Source organism: Grammomys surdaster, unplaced genomic scaffold, assembly GCF_004785775.1.
Source record: "Grammomys surdaster isolate TR1022 unplaced genomic scaffold, NIH_TR_1.0 262, whole genome shotgun sequence".
Lineage (NCBI taxonomy): Eukaryota > Metazoa > Chordata > Mammalia > Rodentia > Muridae > Grammomys > Grammomys surdaster.
This window is the reverse complement of record NW_021604703.1, coordinates 2,481,570-2,488,869: the sequence shown is the minus strand read 5'-3', so window position 1 is coordinate 2,488,869 and position 7,300 is coordinate 2,481,570.

Below are 7,300 nucleotides of genomic sequence, written 5' to 3'. Positions count from 1 at the left end.
TTGCTGGGATATATAAGCTATGGAAGGAAGAATAAAATACGGGTGGCCAGGCCAACCCAGTCAGTTAAGAGGTTCTCCAGCATAGGAGTGAAGATTAAAAAGAAAAAAGAAGATTAGACAACATTGTAGTATGACCTCAGCCATTTCTGAGACTGAGGAGGGTTTACTTTTTTCCCCCAATCTGCTTTTATACCATTTTAATTACATGCAAGTATTTACGTCAGTTCTAGGTTGGGGGACTAGCAATACAATAAATGCAAATAGTCAAGGAACAAGCAAGGCAATAAGAAAAGTTCCCTGATCATGCCCGTGATCACTGTTTCTTTTCTTTTTTCTTTTTTTTCTTTTTTCTTTATTTCTTTTCTTTTTTTTTTTTTTCGAGACAGGGTTTCTCTGTGTAGCCCTGGCTGTCCTGGAGCTCACTCTATACACCAGGCTGGCCTTGAACTCAGAAAACCACCTGCCTCTGCCTCCCAAGTGCTGGGACTAAAGGTGTGCATCACCACTGCCCGGTGTGATCACTGTTTCTAAGGGCTTGTCCTAGCCCAGTCATATTCATGCCTAAAGCCTACTTCTTTGTTCTAGCCTAAGATTTAGATCCTGCCTGAACTTATTTCCTTGTCATGGCCCAATGTCAGATTCCTGCCAAGCGGGCCCCAAAGCTCCCACATATTGGGGTTGGAACATTGCTCCTTCAATCCATCAACTGTGTGTGTGTGTGTGTGTGTGTGTGTGTGTGTGTGTGTGCAAGGTTTATGTGAATGGGCAGTTAGAACACTATTTCTTTCACCCATCAACTATACATATATATGTGTATATGTGAAGCTTCTCTGATGTATGTCGGACCTTGCTCCATCCACCAATTGTGTGTAGATATGTATGTATGTGTGCATCTGTATGTATTGACATTCTCATGAGCAACTTCAAAAGTTTCAATTCCTCACACTCATATCAATAGGGTTATTTTCTGGTGTTTTTTTTTTTTTTAAGATTTTCTTTTTTAATGAAGTGTATATTTGTGTCTGTGTGTGGATACGGGAGTTCAAGTGTCCTAGGAGGCCAGAAGTACCAGATTTCTTAGAGCTGGAGTTACAAGCAGTTGTGAGCCACCTGATGTGGGTGCTGGAACCTGAACTTGGGTCTTCTGGGAGAGCAGCACATGCTTATAACCTCGGATCCATCCTCTCAGGTCCGGATTCTGCAGATACTTGTTTGTTTGTTCCAGGCTCTCACTATGTAGCCCTGGGTGGCCTGGAGCTCTTTGTACACTGGATAGCCCTCAAACTCACAGAGATCTGCCTGCCTCTGCCTCCTGGGGAGTGGGGTAGAAGGTGAGCACTTTGCAGAGAAGCAGAAGAGAAGTGAAGAATTAATTCCTTTGCTGTAGTTAGTATGTGTTAGTACGCCGCAGATCCAAATTAGAACTCTGCTCTGTATAAAATCAGTTTTATATGTTGATTTCACTAGTAAGGATGTCCAGATAAGTGGGTGGAACATTGTGTCTTGGTGTTTCTGAGAGGGTTTGTTCTAGAAATAAATAGAAACTAGAAAGCACTTGAGTCAGTATTCTGAGTAAAGAAGTCCCACCCTTGACCATATGGACATACACCACCCAGAAAGCCTGCGTAGAACAAAACACTGGGGAAAGGAACATTTTCTCCTTCTCCTCCCTGTCCTCTTTCTACTCTGTTGACTGTGTCTTATGTAGCCCGTGCTACTCTGGAACTCACTATGAAGGAAGCAGAGGATGAATTACAGCCTTCAGGTCACTTTTAAAAATATCTTCAGTGGAGGGACATCACATGTTTCTTGATAGGACTGTCAGACACTGCTGAATACTACGCAACAGGTTCATAACTCCAGCAAAGACAAAGAAAGCCAATGAGGGGCTGAGGATATGGCAGGGTTGATAGTTATTACTGGGCAGGAATGAGAATTCGAGATCTATCCTTAGCATCCACATTTTTTTTTTTTAAAAGATGGACACAGATGCATTATTCTTGCTTGTAATTTCAGTGACAGAAAGGTAGAGACAGGAGGATGCCCAGGGCTTGCTGGCCAGCCAATCTAGTTCAAGTCAGTTAACTTCAAGTGGACCTAGCTGAGCAGATACTGAGTGCTGCTAGCTGCTAGCCGCTAATGGAGACAGTCATTTTTTAGGGGTGTAGTCCTTTGTAAGTTGACTCTGTTCCAGTGGCTGGTCTCACACCCATGCTTATGTGGGCATTAATTGGACTCTGTGGGTTATAAAATAAAATATAAATATAAAAGATGAAAGAGGGCATGAAGTATTGGGGTGGGGCATGGTGAGGGAGGAATCCAGACTTGGAGGAGATGGCTGGGGGTTAATTTGACAAAAATACATTGTACTAATGTATAAATTTCTCAACGAATAAATAAAAATATGAGTTGGAAGCATAGTACAAAGGTTCTTATGCCCACAGAGCTCCAGAGAAACCAGGAATGTTAAGCATGCAAGATTGTCTTTCCAATGGGAAAGATTTAACAAACCTTTTCTTCCATCCAGAAATCTGGGAATTGGAGGTGATTGACAGTCTGGTGGTCTGTGTTATCTGTTGGGCCAGGCTAATAGCCCGAATGATCTCTGCGTCCCTTCGACCCTTAAGCTATACAGGCAGCCTATCTTTAGAACCCAACTTCTTGGAAGAAATGGCATGTACTCTGAGTTGATTTTCAATATACTTATGCTTTCTATATTATGCCATATTATGCCAGGAACCCCTCTCTAAATTATACTGGGCTTAAATTCATGGAAATAAACTATCTAATACTGGACTCCGCAATGTCTGCATCTAGGTTGATGAAGTCAGTCTGCATCAAGTCTTTATTCTCATCTCCACGGTTTGTGTGTCTGTCTGACACCTGCAAATACCCCATCAAATATGATATGAAAAAAATAAGGTGGGCTGGTCATGGTGGTGCACACCTTTAATCCCAACACTTGGGAGGGAGAGGCAGACAGATCTCTGTGAGTTTGAGGCCAGCCTGGTCTACAAAGACCAGACATCGAGGGCTGTTAGAGAATTCTTGTCTTGGAAAAAAACAAAATAAATAAATAAATAAATAAATAAATAAATAAATAAACAATAAGTTGGTGAAGACCAACTGAGAACCCATTCAGTGTTGATCTCTGGCCTCCACAGACAGGGCATACATACAAACACACACACACACACACACACACACACACACACACACACACACAGGCACACACAGAAGAACATAGCATACTTGACCCAACAGAAGTCATGTGTCACTCCCTTTCCTCTTTCATCTACATCCCACTGTTGCTTGTGTCAATTAATCTTAGTTCCTCTGATGTATTATCACCTTGCTTATCTGAACTTCAAAGTCCCAAGTCCGGACATTTGTGTACGTCACTCCTACCCTAGGTGAGTAGAGAAAGTCCCACAATTTTGTGACGTGGCAACTGCACAGACTGACATTTCCAGTCACACTGGAGCTGCTCTCTCTCCCAGTTGGTGGTTTTCCCCAACCTGTTAGCTACTCACCTTCTCATCCACACCTTAATTCAGCAGCCTGGGTTGAAGCAAATTTCAGGTTGGGTGATTTATCTTGACTTATTTTAGAAGCCAACTGAAGGAAAACAAAGTTCAGAGTGAAGTGAAGCCATCGGGGTTGATGGAGCCTGGGTGTGGCCCAGGTTCAAAGAAGTGAGAGGCCAAGATAAGGGATAGTTCGTCTTCCTGAGCAGCAGAGTTCAGGGTTCTTTGGAGTTCACAGAATGTGAACCATAACTGGGCTGGCTGTTGTCTGAAAGAGGCATTTATAGTCGCACCAGAGACAGTTGGAGACGTGCTGAGGCCTTGCCAGCTCTTAAGGACATGGCAGGCGGAGAACAAGGAGTTTCCTGGGAGGGTTCAGAGGGAAGAGGGCATCGAGGGTAAGCCAGGCTTGCAAAATCAAGGACAGAATAAGAATGTCATGTTAGAATCTAGCCTCTACTCAGTCACACTATCTGCTGAAGCCACAGTGAAGGGACATTAGCCAGCCCAAGCATGGTGAACATGGCTCTGGCAGGTCTTGCCTTTCTCCTCCATTCCCTCTGCCTTGGTAAAAAAACCATTAGATTACATTCCTAAAGCTAGCCACCAGGGTCTATTCCCTTATTTGGCCACTTTCTTCCCCTGAGACTGACTACCAATGTCTAGCTATCAAAGTACTGAAGTCCAGCAATCAAAAGCCCCCTTTGGTTCAACTAATTAACACGCTCAGTTAAAATTAAACACCTCTTCCTAACACGAGGCTTCCCTGGTTATGTTACCTTTATAAACCATCATTTGCCTGTGTGCTAAGAACTTGGTTTTGGGGTATCTTGAGCAGACTTCAAGATCTCTACACTCAACATGATACTACAGTAGTCACCTTCTGAGACACTGTCTGTGAGTCCTTAGTCAGACTTCTTGGTATCAGGCTCTCTTATCTTGGAAATGAGTTTGCATCAGAGTGGGTACTGATGGCCATACATCCTGCTCTCCAGCCCCTTCCGTCTGTGAATCAGAGACCCTGCCATGCTGTCTGTGATGCTGGGACCGGACCTCTCCTCTGAGCCCCGGCTGCACTTTCTGCCTACAGCATCAATAACTCTTCTAATAAACTCTTTACCCCCCTGTAATCTGTCTCAGGGTCCCTCATGAACTTCTACCCCAAAACTCAACAATGAGGAGGTGTGGAGAGCAGTGACAGGTGCACCTGAAAGAGGAGGACGGAACTGGGAAGGCCTGAGCAGCATGATGGTGGACAAATGGGGTGCAGATCACTATGAGAGTTTTTTGTTTTATTTATTTGTTTTGTTTTTCCAGATAGGGTCTCTCTGTGTAGGCTGGCTGTCCTGGAACTTGTCTGTAGACCAGACTGGTCTTGAAGTCACAAAGATCCACTTGCCTCTGCCTCTCAGGTGCTGTGATTAAAGGCGTGTGCCACCACTGCCTTGTGCCATGAGGGTTGAATAGGAAGTTTTCAGAGCCTAGAGATGGAGCAATCTAGACACACAGTTCACAAGATCAGGTTTTAGACTTTTCCCGTGCCAACCAGACATAGGCATTGGGTAATAGTTCAAATCCTTGGTTGTTTTTTTTTTTTTTTTTTTTTTTTTTTTTTACAACCTGTTCAGCAGTCTGCTAAATATCAGCTTGGTGATAAGGTGCGTTACCCCAGCAGAACCAACTTGGTTGGGTCTAAACTAGAGGAGAGGTGAGTGCTGTAATGGGAAGTGTCAAACACTCATAAAATGACTTTGACCTGGGCTGAGCCTCCTAAACTCCTAAACTCAGTGCTGGTAGTGGAAAAGAGGCACAAGGCTGGGCGAGTGACCTGAGCTGCCCCTGGGCCAGAGCTTTGCATTCTTCAAGAGCTTTGCATTCTTCAAGTTCTGTGCCATTTGTTTCCTAAGGCTTAGTTGGGACTGTAGCTCATTGGCCAAGAAGCATTTGCCAGAGATTAGGTTTATCCAAAGCATAATGAAAATAAGAAAAACAATGACCAAGACCTGGTACTGTGGTAGACAATAAAGGTATTTATTTTAAAGCCTTATTATGATTAAAAATGTAAGATATTTGTGGAAGCATTTGTAAAATGTGGCAAAACCACAGAAAAGAAACAGAAATCCTCTAAAATTCTACTATCCAAACATTTAATATCCAGACATCTAATATTTTCTTCCAGCCTCTCCCACTCTGCCCCGGCCCTTGGGGATTCCATGAGACCTTAGGGAAGGGGGCAAAAGAACGAAGGGACAAGAGATACAAGGAATGAGAGCAAGTCTGGGGTTCTGATCAAGCTCTGAAACTTTAATTTCGGGTGCAGGTTATAAAGACACAGCAAACCAGGAAGTTTGGGTGAGAGTCATTGCTTAGGGTTATCCCACTATTGAATGCTTATTGGCCTTAGACCATCCCATTGTCGTAACCAGCTCCTAGGAAATGCCAGACGTTCTTTAAGTTCCTGGGGCCTGAGACCTGTGAATGTCCTTTCTTAACCTTGTACTGACTAGGCTTTCTAGAACAGCAGGTAACTTCCTAGATTCTCTTAGGACAGCAGCTAGTTTCCTGGGTTTGGCTCCCGGCACCCCTCAACATCTTTCAATGGTTTCTTCATTTAGCCACTATTTATTGATAACTAAGATGCCTACTGGTTATGGTTTTGTTTTGTTTTGAAATAGGGTCTCATGTAGCCCAGGCTGGCCTCAAATTTTCTATGTAGTTGAGGCTATATATAGCATGAGAGCATATTTAATTATAATCTCATTGGTATTCTATAATTGAGATGCTGCATAATCTATGATTATGTGTTAGATGGAAAATGGTATTACATTATTCCCTTATTTAGTACTCAGTTTTTAAAAAAGTAAAATGTTTTGTTGGTATGTTTAGTGTGAATGTGTGTGCATCTGTGTATGTGTGTTTGTATTTATGAGTGAAGGCATATAGACATACCGTAGTGCATGTATAGAGGTCAGACATGACTACCTCAAAATTCTTTGTAGAGGACAGGTGACATCTTCCATAAAGGTAGGTTCATTATCTATAGATTGACTGAGAAAAACTTCACATCCAGTTGTTCCTTTAAGGGAAGAAACATAAAACCTCTTTCTTGTCCAGAAGGCTGCAGCAGACATGCTATCTAGCCTGGCGACCTTTGCTCAATCTGTGTGGCTGGAGACTTTCCCAGCACCCAGGTTTCCTCCAGACCTACCTTGTACACTAGTTTTCCTCAGTCAGTCTATAGAACCCGATCTGTATTTAGCTTATTCTCTTCCTCAGAGAGATCTAGGTATGCTTTACTTGCACTTGGCATTGAGTTAGTTAAAAGAGTAGTGAAGGTTGAAGAAGCTCGTCTTCCTCCTGCCACCTGCAGAATTGTATAAAAAATTCAGGTATTGGGGGCCTGCAGAGCTGGCTCAGCCAATAGAGTGCTTTCTGTGTGACCATGAGGACCTCAGGTTGGATCACCAGTATCCACATAAATTCAGATACAGCTTCATGTGTTTGTAATCCCAGCACTGGGGAGGGGAGGCAGGAGGATCCTGGAGACCCCATCTCAAGGCATAAGACAGAAAGCAACTGAGGACAACTGAGGGTCACCTCATACCTCCACAAGTATTCGTACAAATGTGTATAAGCACTTGCATGCATATGTGTACAACCCCACATGAACACGTACATATATACTGTGTGTGTGTCTGTGACTGAGTGTGTGTGCGTGTGTATATATATATACATATATACACACGCACACACACACACATATATATGTATAT